Source organism: Molothrus aeneus, chromosome 12, assembly GCF_037042795.1.
Source record: "Molothrus aeneus isolate 106 chromosome 12, BPBGC_Maene_1.0, whole genome shotgun sequence".
Classification (NCBI taxonomy): Eukaryota; Metazoa; Chordata; class Aves; order Passeriformes; family Icteridae; genus Molothrus; species Molothrus aeneus.
In genome coordinates this window covers 4,006,982-4,034,446 of record NC_089657.1, presented here as the reverse complement: position 1 = coordinate 4,034,446, position 27,465 = coordinate 4,006,982, and the positions used below count along the sequence as shown (strand labels likewise).

The 27,465-nt window shown below is 42.6% G+C and overlaps 1 protein-coding gene across 3 annotated transcripts in view; it reads right to left on the bottom strand.

Annotated features, from left to right (window-relative positions):
• FOXP1 (forkhead box P1) overlaps window positions 1–27,465 on the bottom strand; it is a 371,654-nt gene that overhangs the window by 300,670 nt on the left and 43,519 nt on the right. For all 3 annotated transcript variants that reach the window (XM_066557818.1, XM_066557819.1, XM_066557822.1), the window contains exon 2: window positions 26,131–26,258. The gene's annotated coding sequence lies outside the window, so the exon portion shown is untranslated. The remainder of the gene's footprint in view (window positions 1–26,130; window positions 26,259–27,465) is intronic.

The following is a 27,465-nucleotide window of genomic DNA, read 5'->3' as shown; positions in this document are numbered from 1 at the left end:
TGCCATCTTGAAGGTTGCTTTCACGCACACCTGTTTTTAATGTATATAATTTCTTTAGAACTTTTTACTCTGTCTTTAAGAAGTGAGAACTGACAGAGAAACAAGAAGCAGATACAACCAGAGAGCAGAGTGGCCAGCAAGAGGCACACCACCAGTCACCACCACCAGAGCTAACAGCATGCCCAGACACTGCTGGGTGGCACTGGGAGGGAGCTGCTGGTGCCAGGGCAGGGTGGAGGCATCAACCCCTCCTTCTGAGCATCACTCCAACAGCCATAAGTGTGAGGTCCCCATAAGGAGCACTCCAATATCCTCAAACAACTTGAATTGCCTTGACAGCTCCAGTGACTCCAAATGAGAAACCAGGAGCTCCCACTGCTTCTCAGGGTACCCACTTCCCCCTGACACCCTGAGGCCATGGAACCGTACATGGCACCACACGAGGAGGATGATGAGGCACTGTGGGACTCGTCCTCCCCCAAGGCACCTGGGCAGGACCCTCATGTTCAGCAAAGTGCTGTGTGACTGCCCTGGCTTCCCCTCACCAGTGACAGCTCCTGCACAGAGACACTGCAGCTCTGTTAAAAATACACACACACACACACACATACACATGCACCCATACGTTAAAAAAGAACAATTCTTTATATGGCAATGAGCTGTGCTGTCATTCCTGTCCATTATGCACCAGTTCGGGTTTGCCTGGGCAGCTGAAGAGACTCGGTGAGGTCAGTGGGTGCTTTCAGAAGACTTGCCACACTCCCAGCAGCTTAATTTCTGGCCCTGTAAATGCTCGAGGAAGTCACAGGTGTTGTTCAGAAGTGGCAAATCTCAGTTTTGTTCAATACTTACATGGTATTATATGCTGGGGAAGGGGCTGCACTAATACACAGAAACTGCCAAGTATCACATTTTTCCCCTGATCTATGGCATTCTCCATCCTCCTCAGTAATTTGCACTTTCTTCTCTTTCAAAGACTCCCATAAAAGCCATTTACAGTCAATACAGTCTTATTAGCACCTGGTGTATGTTCTCTTCTCAAAGTACGTGTTTACTTTGACTTCCCCCTCACAGAAACAACAGGAGTCTGTTGCCATTTTATATCACAGACTCTCAGAGTCCAGAGCATTTCCGAACACAGGTTAATAAAACAAAAATGAAATTTAAATAAATCAGGAAAAAAACAGTTGAGAAAAGCTTGCCCTGCAGTTGCTGTGACTAAAGAGAACAGCGAAAGCCAAAAGGAAGGAGTTAACCTTTGTGGGAACAGCATCAAACAGTCGCTGCTGCTGCTGCTGCTTCAGTGATCGCTGCACCGGGGCTGGCTGCAGCAAACTGCATCCCTTGGTAAGGCAAGAGCATCACCTACACACTCACAATTCTCCAAGGGTCACAGCTAAAGCACTGCCCTTTCAGCGTGGGGAACAACCAGCATCAGGTACACAAGAAAAATCTGGTGGATTGAACAGGAAACTACCGAGAACTATTTCTGAAATGTAAATGAGACTCTGCTACTTTCATTTCATTCTTGCCGTAGCACTGTGCTGAGATGAAGTTTCCATCTGTGATTTCCAGGACAGGATATCAGCCATTTCAGATGGCATCCGTCGGAAGACAGAGAGACACATTACTCACAATTTTTTGTTTTATAAAACTATTTAAACACAATTTGATCTTTGCCCAGACAGAGCTTATGGGGGATTAATTCAGTGCTTTGAGGAACAACCTCACAGCGAATATGCAGCTTTACCCCCACTATCCCTTTTTAAAATTACTATTTTTTAAGAACAACTTGTCTAAAGTTACAATTTGAAATGGACTTCATATTTTAAAAGACAGTTTTGATAAGGCCATGCTAAATACTGATATTTTATTCCTACCTTGACTTTAACAAGTGAAACCAAGTGAAACAGTTTGTGGTATCAAACCCCAAGGTTTTGAACACCAGAAAACATTTTCCCATCTCTCGCTGAAATTCAAGGACTCTTGGACTACCTGTGAAATTTAGTGTTCATATGCAAGAGACAGCACATCCAGCAAAATTATTTCAAACACTTGTTGTTTCTTTTTTCACAACATTTTCACCATCAGTCACACAAATTTATCAGCAAAAAATGCTGAAGTCAATGATGATGCAATTAAGGCTTTGATTACACGATGACAGCAAATCGATTTTAAAGCAGATTATATCAACAGTTGGGCAAAAGGAGAGGCAGACATTATGGAAATCAGACCTTTTAATATCTTTAAGATTCCATAACCCCAGAGAGCATCTTTAATTCACCCTCTTTTATTCCAGATGGTCTCATAAAAAACCCCCTAAGTTATCACATTCTGGTAGCCCATGCTAACACACTTCCTATGACATGATGCTAATACGTGTTAAAAACCAACATTTAAAAAAAAAAATTAAAAATCCAAATTGCAGCTATTTCCCCACCAAGGTGACATTTGCAACCACGTACATTTTTTAAAGACCCCCCAGGATACAACACATCACTTACTTCCAGCGGGCAGGCATGGCAGTGCCTGGTGAAGGCACGCTGAGTTACACATAAGTATTTAAGAGCAGGATTTGGCTTCAGACTCCGCATGAAGGCAGGAATAGGGAACTATTGTGCTGCCTGTTTTCTCACAGCAGATCCCAACTAGCTTTGGCTATGGATCCAGCACCGCCAGCCAATTTCAAGGATAAAAAAAAGAGCCTCCGACCCTTTCCTTTCTCTCCCTTTTTGTAATCTCTTGCAGGCACAGCGGCTCCAGCAAGCAGCTCCCCTACCAGCCCAATATTTACACTAAACCACTAAAGGACTTTCTATTATAATGCTATCTCATTGATACAAGATTACTCCTGAACCACATCAAACCCCGTAACACTGTGAAAGGCACAAACGCCGTCTCAAGAAAGAGGCGCAGAGTGGATTATTTTAGTCTCGTTATTTCAACGGCACTTTTTAGATTTATGTAAAAAGTAATGCAATGCTACAGTAAGTGTTTCTCCCCTGGGGGCAACTGAGTGTCTATATGGATTAAATGTACACGCGTAAACACTTGCGATAGCTAATTATGTTCCTGAAAGTACCCAATTCTTCCCATCTCTTAATCCTACAAAATAAAAACACTTCAAAAAAAATTTTTCAGATAATCATCAATTTTATCTACTGTCTTTGAAACTCTACAGAGATTTTTCACCTGAGAATCAAAAAGTGTTAAAACTCCTGGCTCTTTTAACTCTTTTACAAAAGCTGCATGGATGTAAAAACCCCAACAGAACACAGCACTTGCCGTCTCCTCTGGTTGCATAGAACATGAAAGAGTAACCAGACATTTTTATTCAAATGAAATTATACAAATTTTTTTTTTATCTTTTTTTTTTTCCTTCAGCATGCAAAAAACCCCACCCTATAGTGAACACAAGCTTAAAGCAATCTTTTCCAATGGACCATTTTACTTATTCTACAATTTCTTACCCAAATTACACAGGTATAATTATTTTGACACTGTGATGAAAAGAAAATGGGATTTGGGCACTGTGGGTTTATCTAATAACACTATTTCTTGCCAGACTTCACAGCACTGACAATCACAAAGAGCCCTGTCCATTCCAATAGGAAATATTTGATTTTACTGTAGGAACATTATTTATTTTCACCAAGTTGCTATTATCAGAAAGGATATGATAGCTGAATAATAAAAATGAAATCAAGAAATTCTGGTGTTTCAAGGCTTTATTTTTTTCTGCTCTCACTTTTGACATTTTCTTCCCCTGGAGAGACAAGATAAAGTGCTGTCATAAATGGGTGACTTTTCTTGTCAAATGACAGATTTGATTCTCCATGGCAACCACAAATCAAGGTGCTAGTCTGAATTAAAGCTTCTCTTAAAAGGCGTCTTTATGTTTATAAAATGAATTTAAATTAAATGGGTATTAGGTACAGTTTTTTACCTCCATTTATTTATTGACTAAGGAGCTCTGTGCTGCGTGGAGCATATTTGCATTTTAAGGAAAGACAACATATTGTACTGGCAGATGCACAAACAAAGCAAGTTACAAGGTCATGCTACATATACTAGTTTACAGTACTATGAATGGTATACAGATGGACAGCAAGCAGTTAAGAGGTACTTAAATACTGGAAAAAGCACAAAAATTACCTAGAGAGTAACAGATGAAGGAAATCTCTCCTCATTTCATAACACTGCTTTCTTCCACACACAGTTAATAGAGAGTCATGTAATTGTCACAAACAGAATGCCAAAAGGGAAAAAAAAATGTAAAAAATCAGATGCTTCCTCCTGTGCCCTTATGCAATCTTACTATAGAGCATGATACGCTCTTACAAATGGTTGTTACCATGACTTTCAAATACCCGAATTTATCCCAGATTTCTAACTTCAACTGCTCTAAAAATTCACTTTCTTGAGGTCACAACACATCTGAATTTCTTTATTCAGAAGATGAGTCAGTGGAGCCTCCTAGTTCCACAATTAACCTCCCTTATTACCTCTTTTTTTTTAAAAAAACCTGAAACCCAGGGAACCTAAATTGCGCTGTAATACTCTCCTCATTCCATTTCCCCAAAGAAATGGGAAAATCTTTGCACAGACATTAGACTTAAATTTTAACATACAGGTAAAGTCGAATATGTATTTTTACATGCAAGTAAATACTTTCAAAAATGAAGGGAGCATTATAAGAAAAAATCAAAATACTGCAGGTTTGTCAGCCAATTCTCTCGGTTACCGGAGTCAAGTGGCTCCATATTCACTGCCCTTGTAAGCTCTGCCAAATTTGATTTTAAGCTTCCTGAAGTTAAAGAAGGTTTATACAGTATTAACACGAGATCTTCTCACACATTTCTCAAGTTATTACACAGCCTTTTATCCAAAATCACAATTTTAAGCGGCGCGGGGAGGCTTCAGTTCAGCTTCAGAGGCAGAGATGGACAGAGGATGTCTTCATCCCGCCGCCGCTTTCTGCTCCGCTTCACCGCCGGCTCTCCCCGAGAAGGTGCAATAAAAGGGAGCCACAAACTGGGAAAATCTCTTTACACCCTGGGTTCGTGCAGGATTTAGCCCCTGCACCCAGCAGCTTGGGGACAGCCCCCGCCTTGCTGCTGTGGAGCAGCTCACACACAGATTTTGGGGTAGCGAGCCTGAACCCATTCCCCAAATTATTGGCACCTGTGTGTAACCCAGAAATGTCCCAGCCTCATATTGACAGCTTTTCAAGCCAAATATCCCATCTTAGGAGTTAGGGAGGAATAACAGTCAGGCCTCTCTGAACCAGTGCATAAACACTGGCTACATAAAAATCAAAGGACACTTTGCTAATGTACTACTGTATAAGTAACAGCCTCATTAAAATATGACTAATCTGTAGCAGAAATGTGCATTTTATGGGGTAAGCAATTGAATTTCTTACATTTTTATAGTGAGAAAAGAAAAAGAAAATGAGTCTACCTATTTCACTCATACTGTAACCTGATCACAATGTTTATACATGCCCATCACAGTGCTATATAAATTAAGTCCCAAGAAAGGGTTTGAGAAAATAAAATATGGTTAACTTCAAACAACACCTCCAGCTCAACTCCTGAAAATCCTTGGCACTTCTTGCTAGGCACTTCTGGACATTCTTGAGGTTAAGAGCCTGTCTCCTCAAGGTCTAAATACTGAACTTTTAGGGAAAATTCCCCGAATTACCACCGTGCAGAGGGATAACTGCACATGGAACATATTCTGCAGGCTGCTACACAAGCTGGATGCTATGTGGTAGGTACTGGAGTATTGTCTGCTAATTAAGGGGATGGAGAGTGATGTCCACACCTTGTGCTTAGGTCTTGTGTCCATCAGCAGCATCAAGGTGAAGCAAACCTGGTTAAGGTTGCTGCTCTGCTGTGTATCTGCAAAAAACTGGGTGGTTTTCTGGGCCCTCAGAGGCAGCTGAGAGCATGGGTTTGCTGAATGAGCTCTGAGCCCTGCAGCTGCTAAAATTGTTGTTCAAATTGTGCTTCAGAAATGGGCAGCCACAGAACCTTGTGCCATGGTGGTGTTTGGGACGTGCTGCAGCAAAACCAGCAGCAGTTCTCCACTTCAGTTTCCAAGCATTCCAAAAGCAAACATGGCACAGGCAGGAAAACCTGGGAAATGCACAAATTTGGGGTTCTTAACCTTTCTGGGGGTCATGGTATTGGAGGGCTGCACCAAACCACTTGAAAACTGTGATGCTTTCCAGTGTGGAGTAACTCCAGATACAAACATGGATTTGTTACAGCAGCAGTGCAAAAGAAGACAACTCGGCTTAAGTGCAGGAGATAGAAGAAAAAATATCTTTTTCTCCTCAAGGTCTCAGCCACTTAATGGAAATTAGTAGGGCTTTTATTAGCCAACACCTAAAATTTAAAGTGGGGTTAGTTGATGATGCTTAGCCTTCTTTGTGCACTCCGTGGGCACTTCTGAGGTGGCTTTTGGCAACTACATGAAATCCTCTGCTTAATTGCTGTGAAGCAGAACAGCTCACCTTTCGTATTACTTCTAATACCTGGCATTTAGTTTTATTGAGCATGAGCCCAGAGCTGGTGATAGTCATAAATTTTACTACTTTATTAGTATATGTTATCTGACATTTCCTAACACTGAGCTTTGGGGCTTGAGACTGACCAGTCTTGACAGAGATGGATACTTAGCATAAGAGTTATAAAGGCAACAGCAGAGGCTTCAGTGATATTTTAAGCAGGGAAACTATGCAACATAGTTTAAAAAGTGAAAAGACAACCAGGAAAATCTTTGGTTGGTAATCATAGTCAGGAAATGCCAGCAAATGTTTTGAGATGCAAGCTGAAAATGGGAAAGATGTTTAAAGCCAGCTTTGCTACCTTTAGCAGTGAACTATAAAGCTAATCACATATATTTTTGGGGTCCTTAACGTGGACCAGATGGAACTACACTGCACATAAATAAAAAACATTCTCTGGCTTGTGGGCTGGTTTGAATTTTGTTTCATTGGATAAATGTGGAAGACAAAGTCACCAAGTAGGTTTTAGTCTGAGTAAACCGTGAAGCAATTACCAGAGTTCCAAAATGCATTTTCCATCAGAATCCCTACTGCCTTCTAGTTTTCACATGGAAGTTATTTCAAATCAACTTGAGACCTCACCATGTCCACACCAACTAGGTTAGAGCAAGTTCAGGTGCAGCACCTGCTCCTGAGCTCCTGGGTCCATCTTGGGGGGTTCCACCTACATCCTACTGAATCCTAAAAAAAAAAAAAGGCATTCTTCTCATCGGTTATTTTGTTAGAAATAATACTAATTAATTTGGGGAAATTTGATAACAAGCTGTGGAAATACTTGATGCAAACCTGCAAGGTAAATAAACTGAGGAGAATAATCTCGAATCTCTTTTTAAGTTACAAAATTATTTACTTGTTCTGATCTGAGCAAACATAAAAGAATACCTCTCCCAGGCTCCAGGCATTGTTACCATCAATTAACTAACAATTCCATAAACAATAAAAGTATTACAAAAACAGCAGCACATCCACACCTACACATTAGCACCAGTCAGCAAAAACCCCAACAAAAAACTACAAACAACACTTCCTACTCCTTAATTCCCAAAGGAAACTCCACCCCAGCTGCTGCAATCAAAAATACAGACTTAACAAAGTGCCTGCAAGGTTAAGTGGCAATTTTAGGTGTTACTTGGAACAGAAGTAAAACAATTTCAGACACAAGGGTGAGTGTAAGCTGAGAACTCCTCAAATAGAGACTTTTCCCTAAATGACAATTTCTTGCAGAGAATGTGTTCTCAGCTTCAGGATGCTAAAAGGTGAATGGGTCTAGATGAAAAAAAGAAAAGAAAAAAATCCAACCAGACAATGCATCACCGACTGACCCCAGAGGCAGCAGAGCTTCCTTGCAGCAGCACAGATGTTTTTGGCAGAGGGCTCTACGACCACTGCTCCATCACACAGTGGAAGTGGAGGGACAGCAGGAAAAAGGGATTCCAGCCTGCTTCCTCCTCCCTGCCTCTTCTCCCTTCTGCAAGTCCACACTTGCCTCTTCCCACTGGTTTCTCAACTGTTCTCAGATTTCTGTGGGTCAACACAGCACTGCCTTGGCATTCACACAATGCCTGTGAAATCCAGGGAGTCATGCAAACACACCTGAATATGCAACATCTTCTTTTCTGATTCATTATGAATAGGCAGGAGCCATTTTAACCAGGATGGTGAACGTCTCCATTCTTCACTTTGGAAAGTATTCTTTAAAAAAAATCATCCTGACTTCTCTTGCTGCTCTTCGGCTCTCCCACTGATGGTCCAGAGATCCCTAAGCACATGCAGACCATCACTGCAGGCAGTCATTGCTCCTGCCACAAAGTCAGGCAGGCACTGAAGGGGGACAGTGCCAACAACCTGCACAAATGCAGGCTGAGATGAATCATGCAAATATATATAATACAGCTTCACTGTTCAGCTGACAGCAACCAGGCCCCTACCTGGTAGTTCTCCTGGGTATCTTTCCTCTGTCAAGTTAATATTCTTTGCCCCCAAAACACATTACAGAAAAATTCTACTGTCCCCTGGGAATTAATGTACATTGTTACAATAAGAGAACCAATTCAGTCTTTAAAACTGTGAAATACAAAGATTTTCATCCTGGTTTAAGTCCAAGTTTCAATACAAACTGAGCTTTGAACCCTCCAAGATTTCCTTCCAAGAGCAAGTGATCCAGGGGAGGATCTCCTTCAACATATGCAGTAACAAAGTAAAAAGTACTGACTATGACAGAGGAGGGTGATTCATGAAACACAAGTGTGGGGAAATAATTATTTACCTCCATAACAAGCAGATTCTTCTTTGGTTTTTTTGCCATAAATGTAACTTTCTCCCAACAGCAACTTCTTAAAAGATGTTTGTCAACTTCTGTCATTCACAGATACACAACAAAGAAAAATGTATCTCTCTCTAATGAGATGCACAGCCAAGGACGGTTGTCAGCATCATAGCACCGCTGTTGTGACATGCATTTCATTTTATTCAATACATAACGGGGAAGCTGCTAAACCCAGCAGTCCAAGCAACGTCCAAATAAGCATTAATAATGTGGTGAATAACTGATCATCACTAGATGGTTTTCAGCAGGATAAAGGGTTTTCCCTCCCCCTTTTAAAAATATCCTCGGAGTTGGAAAACAAAGAGGCAGAAGTTAGGACTGTTGCCTGCTGCCTCCCACGATGGGCACACATCTGCAAGTGCCAACCTGCCCGTGGCTGAGCCCGTCCTCGTGCTCCAGGGATTTCAGCACTGCACCAGGAGATTGCAGCAGCACAGCAGGTGGAGCGGGGGGCTCAGGGAGCAGCAATTAACGTGGACTGTGGCTCCCATTTTTCAAGGTAGATGGCAAATTCGGTTTCACAGACATGTACAAATTCGCGTACAAAACCCACCGCATAATACAAGGACATCTGTGTTTACCAAAGTAATCATTATTGTTTAATGCGTATTTTTTAGGCCATTAAACAAATAACTTTAGCTCTGATGAACATGGTGATTTTCATGATAGACTTAAAAGGAAAAAAAAAAAAGTTCACAAGAAATGTGGAGCTGCTAACATGTGCTAAGTATTAGGACAAGAACCACAGATTAAGGGCACTGCTTTGACCTCACGTATTCTCACCCCCTGCACGCTCAGCCAGCACGGTCCAACAGGGAATTGTGGTTTGCTGCCTTGCATCAGAACCTGAAGTCATCCCTGTGCTGCCTCCTGCCCCAAACTTTGTGGACACACGCAGCCAGGGAGGGCAGTGCCCCATCAAACACCATGAACAACCACAGGACTAAAACTCCATTATTCTGGGACTGACCCCACAGTCAGACTGCACCCACCTGCAGAGCTCAGTGCAGTGCACACACAAGTCTCCAAACCAACCCCAGCACCCTCAAAGCCATGGGGAGGTGGGTTCCACCTCCATTCCCATCCCTATCCCTGCTTTACAACTGATACGTTGCTTTACAGCCATCACCTCTGCATCTCCCCAGATGTGGGGTCCAGCCCAAAGGGAAAAACATTCCTGACCCTCGGGGGCTGCAAGGGGAGCTGGAGGCAGGCAGGGCTGGCAGGCAGGGCTGGGGGAGCTCAGGGGAGGAGTGAGCCAAGCCCAGACCCCGCTACATGTTCAGTGATTATAAGATTAGTGTGTTTTTATTTAAAGTATTACCCGTTAACATCCCGTATTACAAAAGTAGCACAACAGTATCGACAGACTGTCAATATTAATAGGAGTGTCTAATGTTTTATCAATACTAATTTAATTTCTGTTATCTGCAGGCTGCAGGGCCTTTCTGAAGAAACAGAGGAACAAGAATGAGAAAGCCAAAGCAGTGACATAACAGGAAAACAAGCCATTCCTTCAGCTTCTTGATCATTCAGTGGCACCCTGCAGTTAACACAGTTATCCTTGCTGCTTCTTTTGAGCAAAAACACCAAGAACAAAACCCACTGAGGTGGTTTTTTTTCCAATATCACCAGAACCTCCACAACTCTCTTTTTCTTTTTGGCTAGAAACCATCTTTGCAGAGCAGTATTTTTCCTAACTACGTACACCCAAAATCTGTAAAATAGATGTGTCAGACAACAGCAATTACTGGTTGGATGAACAATTCATCTTTACAACACAGAGGTGATTCACAAAGGAGAATTTCTAGACCAGTGAATGACCCAGTCTTGTGCAGACTTTAAAGGGCCATAGGGAAGATGCATCTTTTTCATTGTACAAGCAAAATATATAATTTTAGGATAAAACTTCTCAAAGACTTGTATTTTAATGAGGTTCAAATAAGTGTCCCCAACAGTCCAGGGCAAGAAGATGTGTTGGCAAGTCTCCCTGAGGTGGTAGGTGCTGTAAGGGGTAAGAATCCCTGTTCCTTCCAGGGAAATGCTCAGCAAGACCCAGATCACAGCCCCACCCCTGCTCTTCCCATCACTACTAATGCACTTTAAAAGAGAGAGGAAGACAGGTCCACAATGACAAAATGTCAAACTGAACAAAGTAATTGAGCTAATCATGTAAACATTCATTATTACTAATATTAAAATATCCTGTTTTGCATTTTCTTTTTGTGACAGAATGAGCAGCATCTAAGGACTCAGAATTATCATCTAAGAACTGAGTAAAAGAGGAAACTGTCTAAAATGAAGACACAGTATCAAAGAGGAATTTTTCTCTTGCTTTAGCACATGAATGATCCCAACTGCACTCGCTACAAAGCATTAAGTGGGAATGCAGGGGAAAATATTCTTCTCCTTAAACATATTTCAATAGGTGATTTATGGTTTTCAAACTGCGAAGGAGAGAAGTGGAAAAGAAGGTATTGGGGTAGGAAATTGGCTTACTCCGTGATACTCCATGATGTGTGACCAGTTCCCACAAATGGGTGAATCTTCCTTCCCTCATTAATGAGGCTGCAGATTTCCTGATCCCCCCGATCACCTGGAGCTCCCCCACCCCACCACCAGCCATACCCTGAGGATTTTACATCACTGTGACAAATTTCGAAGGTTAATGATACCCAAAACTCCCCTGAGAATGTGTCCAGAGGGTGCTGAGCATGGGACAGAGTCTCCAAGATGCCAAAGATGGGCTGGGTGGGTGACAGACCTCCCCACCATGGTCCCTGATGCTGGGCCACAACACCAGAGACGGTGGCACCATCCAAATCCCACACTAGAATAAGATGAAGCAATGTTTACAATGGAGATGAGGGATAAAAATCAACTTATGTTGCAATCAAAATGCTGAATTCTCTCCCCTAGATTGTCTGTGCCTCCCGAGTTCTCCTTGAAATTTCCACACAAAATTCTGCCTTAGAGCAGATCTCTGGTGCCGCTCACATCTCCTGCAGTCACAGAGAGTAACATCAACCAGTGGTTGTGAGGAAGCTGTGTCTGCCAGACTGTTCCCCAGAACCACAGAAGAAAAAAAGGAGGAAGGCAGAAAACAAGAGAAAACAGTCTGTGGCCTCTGAAAACCAGGGGACTGAGCTGCTCAACAAATCACTTCCAGGCAGTTGGGGATGGAGTCAGAAAAGTATCTTTGAAATAAAAAAGAACCAGTGAGGAAGGAACAAGCAAACAGTGCAAGGGGGTGGAACTGTGCAATAGGGAAACTAATCCAAGAGGAGTCCCATAAAATGGAACAGGCTAAGAATCAAAATTAGGAGTTTTTGGACAAGGATTAGTGTAAGAGAGGTAGTTTCCTTGTAGAAAATGGGATTTGAGCACCTCATGCACAGCCCAGCCAAGGACTTCAGAGGAGGCAACAGGAACAAATTACAAGGCACAGCGATGTAAGTTAGCCTGAGGCTAAGAAAGCAAATTGAAGATGAGCTTCTGGGTCTAAGCACCCACCAGGGCAGCCTGAGGAATCTTCAGAAGAGAGCAAACCTCTCCAGCCTGCCCATGGAGGCTTGCCTTTGTGTTTTAAGGCTCCAAACCAGGCTGTTTCGGAGATACACATCAGCAGAGCCACTGGTTCCCATCTCCAGCTCAGGAAAAGGACCTGCCACACAGGAATCCTCCTTGCCAGTTACGTCTCTTACCTCACTCAGCTCTTTCTGCTCACTGCCTCCCTTGTCTACAGCCACCATTTCTGCAGCACTTCTCCCTCCTCCTCTTCCCAAAGCTGCAGCCCCCTCTCCTCCCTGCACAGGAGGCAGCTCCGAAGGGAGCAGCAGCAGCCACAGCTCATAACTCGCCCAACGGGTGCCAGCCAGGAGTGATTTGTTGGCATCAAGTAGATTATTGTTTTTTGAGAGAGTGGAAAAGAAAAAGCGGGGCACAAGCTTAAGGTGTTGTTGATGAATGAAGATGAAAAGAAGGTTTTAGGGTGAGAAGTGTTTGTCTAGTGTGACCTAAACCGTTCAAACCTCATTTGATAGATGATGGACATTTATTCCCTGCTATGTGTCACTTCAAAGTCTGAGGTTTATATTAAACAAGAAGTCTTCTCCTTCTAAGTTGTTTGTCAGTTTTTTCCCTGGAGTTTATCACACAGAGCAATACTTGGAAATGCAATTACATTTGGTTTTTTAATAAAGTTATCTGGTCACTAGTAGTACATATTAGAAAATGCACTTTATTGTTTTTCATTATGTAATTGTGTGCTTCATTGCTTTTCATCTGTTTTCCCTCGCCGTGGGAGGAGGCATGGCCCAGGAACACCATTTTTCTGGGGATGATGTTCTACATCAGAATGGAACCACAGCACCCGTGCTCCCCACTGCCTCTGCCCTTCCCTCCTCTCTCCCCCCACAGGCAAGAACCAGGTTCCCAATAAAGCTGAGCTATTTTCTGCTCTGAAGTAAGGCAAATCCAGCTCTTCCACCCCGCAAGGCCCTACCTGGAGAAGCCAGCAGCAGCAAATAGTTAAAACTAAGCAAGGACATGAGGCCCAGCCACAGCTTTAATCACAAATAAGAGATTTTTGGAGTCTTGCATTCAAGTCACCCGTGATACTTTCTCCCATGCCTTTCTCTGGATCTGGATTTGCAACTTTATGAGAGTTGATGTTTGGAAAGAAATCATCTATATCATGAAATAACTTTTCCCCAAAGCTAATGGCACTAATAGTTTTGAACAGTTTTCTGCTAAAAGGCATGATCATTCCATTATAAATGTTTACATTCCTATGCATTTAAAACAAACATATTATGCTAATAAATTATGGAGAAACTGTACTTGATGGGACATGTTCCTGTTTAGTATTCACACAAAGCACTGCAGCATTTAACCACGGGGTAAATTTACTCATTTACTACATCTATTCCTTTAAATGTGCCCCAAAAGTTGTTTTCTCAGCACTTGCTCACTAAGATTGCTTAGAATATTGATTTTTGAGAAGTTCATTTTACTTAGCTCCTCTATTAAGAAGAAAACACCATGGATTTACTGAAACCATATTTCTCCACCAGAGTGTTGATTCCCACAGGAGCAAAAAGCATCTCATGCTAATCCCGGCTCCAAGCAAGGACACCCCCTCTTCTCTTTGCCCTGTCCAGAAAAAAAAAAGGCCTTTCATTTGAGATGCTCTGGTCTACCACACCCCAAACACACAGACCTCTCCCATCAGCAGCAAACTTCCACTGCAGCCCTGCTAAGCCGTTGAAGACCCCGCAATTTGTGCCCTCAACATCCAAGTCAGAAGTTTGAGTTATGCTCCATCAAGCTGCTCCATCTCACTACACTTTCAGAGCTTAAAAAAATGATCAGATTCCACTGAATTTCTCTCTACACAGCTGCATCTCTAATGAACCCCCATAAAAGTTAAAACTTATATTCGGTAATCATATGCAATTGAAACATCATAAAATGAGAAGTCAAGGAACTGCATGTGGGCTGCAATGACTTGTCTTATTGTATTCATTCCCTTAATAAATATATCTTAAAAATAACCTCACAGTCACACATTTGCAATATAATACAAAAATAACACTGGATTCAAATTATTAAACAGGTAATTTAATAGAACAAGAATTGAAATGTAGGACAGTGTGCAACTTTATGCTATAGGAATAAGAAGATTTTTAGCCAACACAACTATTTTTCTTTTTTGCATCATTTCTGCATTTATAATAGTACAACATCCACATAACCTTGACACTGTAGTCACCTTAGTAACAAACAAGTGTAACATTCACTTATAATTGAAATCCCAATAGGGTGTTTGATTCAAGTAAAACAAAAATCAGAGGCCCCTACTCTGCTGCTTTTTTCTTAGTCACATAGACATGGGCTAAAAGGATTTAAAAATAGATATATTTGTACACTATTACATCTACAAAGCAAAGCTATTTAATTTTATTTTAACGCTAAATGGAAACAAATATAACACCTTTAAAAGACATGATGCTAAAAAGAGAACAAATTATTTAAGTTCTGGACCAGCACAGCTTGGAGAATTCACACCAAGTAAAGGCCAGATTTAAACCAGTCTTACAGCCAAGAGAAGAAGCTGTTCTGGGGACACTGGACCAGCAGAACTGGGTGTGTAGAGGACAACCTTCACTGTGCCACCACAGCCCAGAACTGATGGGGACAAGTATCCCCACCATGTCAAGCTTCTGCTTTGCATAGCTGGTTTCATTTAAATTGGGCTATTTTGCATGAAAGAAAAAGGGCAAAGGTCCCAGCAGTGCTCAGAAAGGCACATTAACGTGCTTGGTCATTGCTTAGCAATTCCCAAGACCAGACACTTCAGAGAAAGGTACAAGAAACACCTGAACTGAGAGTTTTCACCTCTGGAAACAGGACTTTCTGCCTAACCCTTTGTTAGCCTTGTCCTAAACCAAGAGAATTTATACTCTTCCTAACTTTTAAGGTTTAATAAACCTGCTCCTACTCAAGGTACCTGCAGATGTTTGCAATTACCTATAAACTTAAATTCTCTTACTGTTTGGCACCTAGCCCTTCATAGCTAGGGTTTTCAGTTTTACTCAATCTGAGGGACAAAACCCAGCCTCAATCCCTTTGTTCATACTGGCCTGCTCCTCTCACAGTTCCAGAAGAAGGAACTTTGTGCTGCTGCAGAGGCTCCAGCCCATCACCGGCCCAGCCCAGGCACACATCCCTCTCCTCAAGGGCTGCCATCTGGGGGGCTCCATCCCGCCTGTCACGCTTTTATGGAGTCCCTGATGAGCATGATTCAATTAACGTCGCCTGAGAAGCCACTCCAGAGCAAATGAGAGGTGACAAGGAGCTGAGAGAGGAGCAGGGGACATGGGAGGAGCAGCTGGGCTGGGGGACACAGCAGAACTGCTGCTGCACGTGGCAAAGTGGGGTTGAGCTGCCTGTGTCTGAAGGGTGATGGGGAGGGGTACAGGGAAGAGAGAATCTGGAGAAGTGGGATTCTTAGAAAGCTCTTCCCACCCTACCACTGGAAAGACAAACTGGAGGCTAAACCATGAGTTTTACTGGCTTATTCTGTCATCAAGTGCTCTGCCTACACGTCACCCAGAGTACACATCACCTTGCTGGGGTTAGGGGGATGCCCACGGGCCCCACCAGGAGATCTGTGCCCAAAACAGCTGCAGGAGTGGGCTCCTTCTGCTGGTGGAAACAAGGACTCAGCTAAATGTGGAGGGCTACAAGTTTCTGCAACAACATGCAAGTCTCCAACATGTGGCCCGTAACGTAGCTGTTGCCATGGTAAAAAATTCATGTTTAGTGAAAAGTGTTAAATCTTGTATCATAAGTTAAATCAGCTGCCAAGACACATTTTCACAAGTAGGGGAATTTTTGTCTTTTCAGAATGGAATGTTTTTCAGTTGACATTGATTTTTCCCTAAAATAAGTCCCCCAGAAAGGAAGCCAATCACACGTGAGGCAGTCCAAGAGCTGAATTACTCTACTCCTTCTCTGAATCATCAACAAGTGTTGTGTGCTAGTGCATGTGTGTGTACAAATGCACTGTAGCTTCATAAATTCCACCCTCTTAAACAAATCGGCAGTTATACAATTTATTCAGAATATTAAAGTAATGATCCCAGCAGAAACACCAATATTTCATGTTCTGAGTGATGAGACTTCAGCAAGTAACTTTTCTAACCAGGAACCAACTCAAAAATTATGTTGCCCCAGACTTTTCACAAATACAAGACTGAGTCTGACTATACAGCTGTTTATGTAGGTCAAGGGCAGAAATACTAAGAGTACATTTATTTGTTTTTATGTTTCTTGCTCAGTATTTCAAAAGAGAACAACTTTAATACAATTTCAGAAAGAGAGCCAAGGTTAAAATTACTGCAGAATTAGCAAAAACCCCAACAAAAACAGAAACCCAAATAAACAAAAAAATCCCCAAAAAAAGCACCCCCCAAAAAAAAACCCAACCACAAAAACTTGTTACTTTTATTCATTTTAAAACTATTGTAAGGAAATCTGGCTGTTACCACTTCAAGCCCACATGTCCTTCTTGTCCTGAACTACTCAAATTTGGCTCACTCTAGCATCTTATGGTTAATCTTCCATATTTGCAGCAAAATGCATTTCCAGTGGGAGGTTTTCCCACTGGCACACCCAGGGAGGACTCAGCACCAGAACAGCTCCTGCAGAGGGGTCACTGCCCTGCTGGGCAATGCAGACCTCTTGGACAACACTGGATTTTCCTTTCCCACATCTCTCTTCAACAACCACAAGCTGGATTTCACCCTCATTGTGTCTTCTGCGGTGGGGACTTTGCCCAGCAGATTCCTCTCTTTTTTACCTGCTTCCAAGTAGCAACAGCCAGCAGCCAGTCACATCCTTGTTTCTAAGTTAAGAAACACTTCTGATTCCTCCTCCTCTCTCTAATTATTGCTCCGCGATCGATTTGCCGTGCGCCATGCCAAATTCGCACCTTAGCTCCTCACCTCCAGTCACTAAAACTCAAACTCTCCTCCCATCTTCTCTACAAAAGACATTTTCTAGCAAGCAAGCTCCTGCTTACGCTCTCTTGCCTCCCTCCCTTTCTCTCTCTCTCCTCTCTCTCTCCTGAAACCAGCTCTTCAGAAAGGCTGGAGCATATTTAGCCCTCCCAGCTCTCTGCTTGTCTCTTTCTTTTATTTTACATGGTTCAGTGTTCACATTCTGCTCTCATTCTGCCTTCTCTCCTTCTCTCTCTGCTCCGGTGCAACAAAAAGACATCTTCTGTGACACCTTAAAGAAAAAAGGTCCCTGAATTAACATGACTTGTACTGCGTGGTATTTTCAGACCGCCCATTTGCTAATGTTGCAAACACAATTAGGAAGTCAGGGAAAGAGCTTACAGGAGCAGATGAAAGCTGCAGAGATAAAATGGAAAGCTTTTACCTGCCAAGCTCTCAGGTTAGGGTTCTAGGTTGCCCTCAGATCTAACAAAGCTATAAAAGAGCCATATTAAGGAGATGCACAGTTACATTGCTGTAAATGTCAAGCATGGCTTTTTCCATCCTCCTAAAGACATGGATTTTTGCTTCTACAATTTGCAAGCTGGTAGCCATAGGTGGTTTAAATTCTTGGTATTAAAAAAAGCTCAGAGCATTGCTGACAATTAAAAACAGCTTTTACACATGCACAATAATGCTTCTCATGCTTAAAAAAAAAATAATATGCATATCCATATTACCATCATAATAAGTGCCACAGAGTGACATGATATGATTGAGTATAATGGTTCCTTTGGAGCCATTATGGTCGATCAGTAAATAATACACTTTTGAAATTGTCTAACTACATATTTACACTTGTCAACTCTCATACACTTCAGTGACAGAATTTAAAAGAAACACTGTAAAAAACTGTAAGAACATTAAACCACAAAAACATTATGCTGAAGTAGTATTAAGGTTTGACTTAAACCCACAAAAACATGGAAATTTCAGGTTAAGGCCAAATCTCCCAAAATGACACTGTCTTTAGCTCCCAAGCTGTGCTCAAGTGCCTGCAGTGATCCAGGAAAAGCAATGGATAAGGCAGGAAAACCATGGGGTCGTGGTGGTCCATGTGAGAATTGAGCCATTGTGGAGGGCTCTGGCCACCAATTTCATGAGAAATCTCATGGGTGAGAACCAGCCTGCCAGCAGCAATTCAGCTGCTCAGCAGAACAGCATTTCATGATATTTTATATAAACAAAGCCCGGGCCTTTCTCTGTTTATTCAGATGAAATTCCCAATTAAGTTGAGAAGAATTAGTCTTCATTTGTTTCAGAAGAGGCCCCATTGAGACACTGGGAGTTTTCCCTAGCTGAAACACATGGAGAAAAACTTCAGGCTTCGACCCTAAAAAGGCATTGCCAAAAAAATATGTTAAACAAACATGACAGTGGATCATTAATATCCCAAAGATTCACTCCATGTGGGGAAAAAACAAGACTGGGAAGGAGGATGTTTTTTCAACAGTAAAATAATGGGCCTGGCGATGTCTTTTTTAATTGATAATTTTGTGTCTCTTGTTCAGCTGTAGCCACTTTTGCTCCGAGCAGTGGTGGCGGCAATTTTATTGGTTCCAGTAGAGCTCTGCTGAAAACAATAAGCATCAAGCTCCCCAGTGCCATCTGTCTTTCTGTGAGGGTCACATCCTGCTGCCCTGGAATCAAGGGGATATTGAGTGCTTGGGAGCTGTCAAGAGCAGCCCCAGGCCCACGGCACCTCCTTTGCAACAAAAAGACCCCAAACGCTTCAGATGCTCTGCACTGAAATCCTGAACCAAACTTTAAAAAGCAATGATGGATATTTTCCCAGAGCAAAGGTCTTCCTTTCATATATATCTATATCTGTATCCATCTCCTTGCTCAGACTTATCCATTACCTGGCTTGTGAGAACAAAATCCATAAAGGCTTGGCAGGGCAGGCTCTTGAAGTTGTTTGAAGACAGAACCACCACACCCCTGTCAAGAGGGAATTACAGCCCAGTTTTACAGTCAACTCTCCCCTCGACTGGCTGATGACAGAGCAGCCTCCCTCCGCGCTCAGCATCTGGGATTTTACAGCCGCTGTATATAGATGGGATTTTCATGACAAACAACTCTATATTCGGTTTCCTTGTGTATCTGAACATGAGAACAATCTCCTAAGGCTCTGCTGGGAAGAAGTATTAATGAAGACAAAGAGCATTTCAGGCTGTTCCCCACCGGAGCACTGTCATGATGACAGTATAAAGACTTTGTCCTACACAAGTGCTTTAAGTCCACATCCTCCTCCTGCAGCAATCCAGGACCCCCCTATGTGCCTGACCCTGGCAGCCCCTTCCTCACCATCCCACCACCCAACCCCACCTGATGAGGACAGAACCTGCCATCAGCTCACAGAGCTTCCTCTGGTCTCTCATTTCACAAGGCCTCCCTGGAGATATTTGCTTTTGTCTAAATATTATAAACCAGGGTAAGACAAAAACTTAATAAACCCTGTTGCCTTTTCCCTTTGCACAGTGTCTGTCTCCTCTCACCCAGCCTCACAGCTCATGCAAATGTCAGAGCCAGAAGAGTTCCTGCATCTCCTCGGGTCGCCCCACAGTGAAACCAGCAAAGGTAAACAAACTACTGAAGTCTGGGTATTTTTATTTCAGATGGCATGTAAATCAGTGGATGAAAGCTGGGAATAAACTGGCAATATGAGGGCAGCTTTTTTAAGTTTCCTCCCCCAGCTCAGTGTTCCCTCAAAGTAACATAGCTGACATAACCCTACACTAAGGAAAAAAAAAAGGAAAAACCCAAAGAGATATAAGTATTTTCTCCAAAAACAAAGACTCTTCTTTCAAGGTGTTTGGCCAACTCTTACAGAAATAGAGAAGCATTTCCGTACCAAAGGCAAAAATTTCACCTGTAGGAAATCTAGAGGAGACCAGACACCACCTCAAATGCTCGGGATGGGCACAGGTTTCATTGTGGGACACCCCAAGGAGGAGCCCAGATACCAAGAGTGCTTGGGATGGGCACAAGCTCCTCATGAGAGCAGCAGAACCTGGGATACAGAAGGTGCTCTCTTCCTGCTGTGCACTATTACCTCTTCTCAAACAACAGCCAGAGCAAGAGCTTCCTCCAGGGACTCAAATCAGAAAATGACTGGTCCTGTGTAGAGCTGAAAGCCCCTGCAAAGATGGGTTTTTAAGAGCAGGAGCTCCAGCTGCCACCTAATTGTCTGACCAGTGGGTGCCCCAAACCCACAAGCTCCTCACACCATTATCTCCTGGCAGAAAGGTGTTATGTGCTCCCACTCTTCCCCCTCTGCCTCCTTGTTTAAAGCTTTCTGGCTGCTGGTGAGGAAATGATTCTGCCTTGCTCTAAGTTCCTCTCCATCACCTTTCTGTCTGTGAGGACTGGTGAGAGAATGTTTCCACTGCTCTTACATTTCCACATCATCCATTTCTGAGGCCCTTATAGGAAAAAAAAAGGCTGTCTCCCATCTCCTGCTGGTGATAGTTTTATCAGATAATAGCACAAAGCAGTTATGATCCTGTAAAGCTGTTACCAATACCCAGAGGTATCTGAATTGCAGCAGTGAGACAGATCATGCCTGCTGCATTCACCCACCAATGGGTAAAGCCTGAGCAGCATCTAAGGGACCTGTCTACTAAAGAGACTATCACTACTTCAACCTGCCATGAGCAGTTGTTTGGCTTCTCTGATTTTCTACATGCACACTGTATTTTTCTATATTTTATTTTAAGTTAAAACCTGCTGAAATTTGATAGCTCCAGACACAACAGTGCCAAGGAAAAGGAGCCTCTGGTCCCTGAGAGGGACCTCTTTCCATGCTGGCTTGACACAGAAAATCTGCTTCTTCAATTATGTCTTCCCTCTTACCTAGACGTGACGGTGTGAAAACATAATAAAAGCTCTCAGTAAAGAAGTTTGAGGAAGCTGATAAAGTATTTTTCAGATCTCATAAATACTTTAATACCAAGACAGCCACTTACACTGCCCGGCTCTGCCCCTGTGCCGTGTTGGAGACTGCAGGCACTCATGCCTTCCTAAAGCACCTCCATCTCCATCAGCCCAAAAACTGCCCTGAGCAATAAGAACAAAGCTGCTGCCACCCAGAATTTCAGCTACGGGTCCCACTTTGCTCTCTGCATCTAGAGAGGTACAGGTGCTTTACAAGAGTTTGTGGCACACACACCTGCAAACTTCACACACCCCACAACATTTCTGCTGGTTCAAAATATCCCTTCAAGTATCTCAAGTTTGAATGAGGAGATTTTAATTATCCATTCACAACCTCTACCCAGCTAGGGCAAAGCCTTGCAGATAAAAGCTCTGTTCAGGACTTTAACACCTTGTCAAAGCAAAATCTTTTCCTGCTATGTGATTTATTAGAATAATAGGTATTATTTGTATGATAAAACAGGTTACTTGAAAAGCTGTCCCAAAAAAATCATTATAGACATAGAAAAGTCAGGGCTTGCTCTATTACCACAACAAAAATGCTCTATTTGCTTTTCTAAATATAAAGCAATAAAAAATACCACAAATTTGGTCAGGACAGAATTCTGCACTAAAGCCTTCATTTTAGGTGTGAGAAGATTTTTTTTACTGAGAAGGTGTGAAATTCCCCCTTCTCCTGGTGATGAGAAAAGCCCTCTGATGCCCCAGCTCCTCCAGGACATAGCCAAAGTCGAAATAATTTTCAAAACTAATATGTACACTGAGTAACATGGTTAACATCATCCAATGAATTTAGATCCACCTACACGGTATAAATATATCTAGATAAACTGTCACCTTCAGCAGAATTCATTAAAATAATGTTGTATCTTCCTTGTTAAATGTAATTTTTTTAATTGAAATTTAATCTTACTGCATTATTTGGTAGATTTTTAATTGACATTTGTAGTAATTAATTGGTAAGCATTACAGCTTTGTCTGAAGAATTTAAAACTAAATTTGACATCGAGATTGGCCAGCCACTGCTGTGAGGTGCCTGCTGGGAGCATTTCATCATCCTCCCAGCCCCTCCTGCTGATCAGAGGTGGGAGATGATGGTCTCTTTCTTACAGTCATGAATTACATTACTAATGTATTCCATTACCACCACGCAAATGTCATGTTAATTCCTGATCATCATCAAGTCATACAATGGTTTCCACGCTGGCACCCAGCCAATTAGCGGTGTGGAAAAATATTCCGCCAATTATATAACTTGAATTAGGTTAAGGACTCAAGAGAAAGCAAAATAAATGCTTTGAAAATACTTCTGAGATAAAATGTAAGTTGACACTGTCTTCATGTGCTATAGCCGATGTTATACAATCTGATAGGCAGCTGCCAACATTCATAACTGTTTATTAAATCTAGCCTCTCTTTATGGTGGCAGCTAAGATCTGTATTTTTACCAATATTAGGTTCATTGTGTTATGAAAAAAGACCAAAATACTTAGGAGCATTCACACCAGCTTATAAAACTTACATTATGTACTTTATTAAATTGTTAAAATTACTTCTTCTCTCCTCCCCCTGCCACAGAGAAAGTTCCATGGACAGAAAAGTTTCAGAAAAACAAAGTCTTTCTGGAGCCACTGATGCCACAAGGAGCAAGGGAGATCCTGCAAGGACACAAGTGACAATGTGGGGCTGCTGCCACCTCTCCCTCTGAGCAACTGTGCCAGGGGATGCCAGGCTGGGCTCCTGGAGCTGCCCCCACGCCACTGACACCCAGCTGGGTTAGCACAACCTGGGAAACCCACCCCTGCTCCACAGACAAACCCCTCTGGCTCTTGCTCCCTGGCTATCACCAGAAGCACCACAGGGCAAATCCAGCCCTTTCTGTAACCAGGAGCCAGAGGGGAGGACTGAGGGAGGAGAGGGGCACTGTTAGTTAGGAAAGGTGCCCACAATCCGTGCGGGAAGGGCAGGGACACAGCAGGTCCCTGACGCGCCGTCCGCTCGGTGCTCAGTGCCGCCGGCAGCACCACCAGGCTTTTAGTACCACCCCATTATTTTGATTTGTTCCATTCTTAACTCAATTTATCCTACAAGCATGGTTATCTCCAATTTAAAAACGTACACAGCACCAGCTCCTCGACTTTAAAAATTCATAACTAGGAGCAATTTGTTAAAACCTCTTACTGTATCTTTCTCTCTCATTTTCCGAGGGGCTGCAATGAGGCAATTCCCTGTTCTGGCTGCTTACCCCAGGTGACCTTTGCCTGCCATAAAATGGTATACAACTAAACTCTCTGCCTTAAATAAAACCCTTGCCTCTTTGAAAGGCCCTACGTATTCAGTCAACACAATCAGCAGAAACCACATTTGGCTACTCAATAAGCTGGAAACCTTTAAGGCGTGCACGGCGCTGAATGAATTCCTGACATCACCAGGGACACTTGAGTGGGGAACAAGAGAGACGGCCGAGAAGTGGCTCTTGCTGCAGCTGGAGAAAGGATCACTCCTTTAAGCTGAACTCTCAAGGAAAACGAGAACAAAAACTGAATTAGCTCGACACGTACCCTCTGCAGTCAGCACATTGCTAGGCAACTTACCATCTCTTGATAGAATTATGGTGGAGGGCTGGTCGTACATCAGGGTTAAGATGAACACAAGCACCAGTTTGGGCCAACTGCTCCTTTCCAGTGGGAATGCTCAATGCTTGGTCATTTGGTATTATTATTCTGCAATACTTCCTAGGCACCTGGAGAGTCTAATGCATTCAGAAGGTATTTTAAAGCTATTATGTGACATGAAAATTTTAAGATAACTGGAAGTAAGTGAATTTTAGGAGGAGTAGCGTGAGTCTTTTTCTTTGTTCAAGTCAGCATTTGGAGGGAGTTAACAATCCTTCTTCTCATTGCTTTTATTTTTTAATAGTGAAGGTATCCAGAGGGCACGTTACTTCAACACTTTGTCGTTACTCCAGATGCTGGCTGGCCACAGCTCCATACCTTCATAATTCAACCTGGTATTTCAAGTGGATGCTTTGAAACCCTCTGGTCCTTCCATTTGCCACCCTGAGAGCAGACACAAAGTGCCACTACCAGCAGTGCCACGGGGCTGTCACAGCACCCAGTGATGGCACACTTCACCCATGCCAGCCTTAGAAGGGCCTCTATCTTTAACAATACCTGGATATTGAGATTCTGACCCCAGGCATTATTTACATTTACTAAAGAGGCATTAAGCAAATGCACAGGGTGCTTTAAATTGAGGCATGTACCTTGGATATAACCCCACGTTTCCCATGCATACTTTATAGGCACAAAGAAATAATTAATTACCTAACCATCGTGATTAAAATCAATTGATTCATATGCGACAGAGCAGTGAGAAATTTTTGCATGACTGGAGAAGTCTGGAATTGGTCCCCATTTGGGGATCTCAGTTGTATCAGTGAGGCTGGTAATTCAGACATGAAGGAAATGGTAAGAATCCCTCTCCACTATGCACACTTTGAGCTGCCATATGGGTTTGTTCAACTGTTTACTATACCAGTCGGTAAAAACTGAGCAGCTATTATAATCTTTGCTAAATGACATGGTAATTATGCTACCTCTGGAAAAAAAAATAAAAAATGGAAACAGGAAAAAAAAATCACAATTCACTGATGTACGAATTTCTCAGGTTTTATAATCTTTGAATTGAAATGCACTTTCCAACACACAGAGGGATATTAAATATATAATAGAAACCTGAATTTATTTAAAAAAACAATTTGTGCTCCCAATTCCTACACAATTTAATTATGCAGATTTCCTGGGTTTGAAAGATTTCTTACACAGACTTCCCAGTTTTGCTGCAGAATGAGATGATTCTTGTTTTCCCAAACTAATACTGCCCCTCCTCTCACCCCAGTTATGAAGAGAGGCAATCAGGAGGAGGCAGGTCAGAGGAGTGGGCTTGGAAAGCTCCCCATGCCAGGTTCCTGGGGGATGGGGACAGCTGGAAAAGACACAACCACCTTCTGCATGGCACAAAAGGGACCAGGGGCTTCCTGGGGGGTAACCCCACCAGAAAAGGCAACTGGCCCTTAACAGAGGAGGGGTCTCACTCCAGCATCTTCCTGAGCTTGATCAAAACAGGCTGTCGAAGGCTTTGTCCCCATGTCCCCCAGGCTGGGCAGCAGCACCAAGGTGAAGCACACGCTGCAGGACAGCTCTCCTGTGTACCAGTGACACCATTTTGTCACTGGGATGCAAGTGCAGCAAATGCTAGAGCTATTTATCTGTTGGCAATGGCTCCTTTGAGAATCCACCATGTGACACATGATGGCAAGGAGACCTCTCCATATCCATATTTCATCACTACATGAATTGCCCACACAAGCTTGGTTTAGATCCTGTCTGGCTGCAAGGCTTGCTGTGGGCAGGAGCTTTGCCTGCATGACTGAACTCCAGTTTCACCACCAAAGCCCTTACAGTTCACAGAATTCAGGGGGGATGAAGAGAAGAAAGAAAGGAAAGGAGTATTTTTTTCTGTATAGGTAATATTTGATATTTCTGCTATTTCATGCCAATGAAGGCTGCTTTGGGTTTTTTTAAGAATAGTGGTGACTTGCCTGTAAACACAGACAGTACAACCCCCTCCCACCTTATTAAAAAGGGAAGAAAAAAAATGAGGGAAAGATAATTGGTAAGAAAGACTAAGTGAGAGTTATTGCAAACTCAGCCTTGACAACTCACCAGTTTTACTTGCAGGCATCACACATATCCATTCATGACTCAGGGCAAATACAGGAAAGGATTGGAACCCTTCTCATGGCAAATGTGTCTGGAAGCTGGAGTCACTCAGAAAAAATGTTCTCAGGAGACTGAAAGACAAAAACATGTTTTAAAACTTCACTCAGTTAGAATCATATCAAAGCCTATCGTTTTCCTTTGAAAGTAAAAGGTGGTTATAAATGCTGGAGCTGGGGGGAGCATTACAGAAGCATGTCTGTGTATCAAACTATCACACAGCAGACTCTATTTGGCTTTAAATAAAACCAAAGCTTACAATATTAAGAAAGGTTTTTAGAGACAAATGCTTATTTCACATTTGCAACGTGCTCCTCCGACAGGAGAGCTTATGTTCCTTCTAAATACCAAAATGTGTCACCATCCAAATCCACATTCTGCCTGAAAACATTGTACTGAGCACAAAATCCAGATACTTTAACCTACTTTGCATTATCAAAATATAACACACTCTGAATTTCTGAACTATTTACTCTCTGTCTTCACTCACTGCATCCTGATTAAACCTTAATAAAATGTAGAACCTCTTGTTAGCATTAATCTTTCCTCTGAGATAAGGAAAAACACATATAAAAACTATTTGATGTTCAGGGTGGAAAGGCAAAACTTGCAAACATCAGTTAAGAAATACCAATTAGTATGTTTTTTTCCCCAGCTATTAGTAACACAGATTGAGCTTAAGCTTAGCTCAGAGGAAGCTGTTCCCTGTACAAATGAAACACCCATTTTACTAATAAGGGTATTTTAAAATAAGATGTATAATATCTTCACTGATACAGTATCTGCACTGAGTAACAACTCATGCTCAGAAATACAACCAGAGTGTTCCCAGGGCTGTTCTGCATCACATCTATGAAACCATAAGGGATTTAAACAGCAGCTCTGGTGCCTGCCCAAACTGGTGAAGGGCACACTCTGCCCCAATGAATGCACCAACACCTGGGAGAGCCTCTGCTCCCAGGACCTCTGCACGACAGGGACCTGCAGCATAAACCCCAGGGGACAAAGCCAACTTTGCAGTGGAGAAAAACACCTTGAAACACTCAAAAAGGAAAAAGCACGAAAGCAAAAATCACCTGTGGTGCTTATGAGCCCTTCATTCCTCAATCCTCACCCTGAACAGCATCCCCAAGGCAGTGGCTGCACCCACCAGGACAGGACAGGGGCAAGCACTGCCGGCCCCAAATTAACCTCATGGAGTTAATTACTTTGGCAGTCCACTGCAGCCTTCCTGAGGAACATCTGGAAGCTTCTGTCTTAGCAACAACTGCATGAAATTTT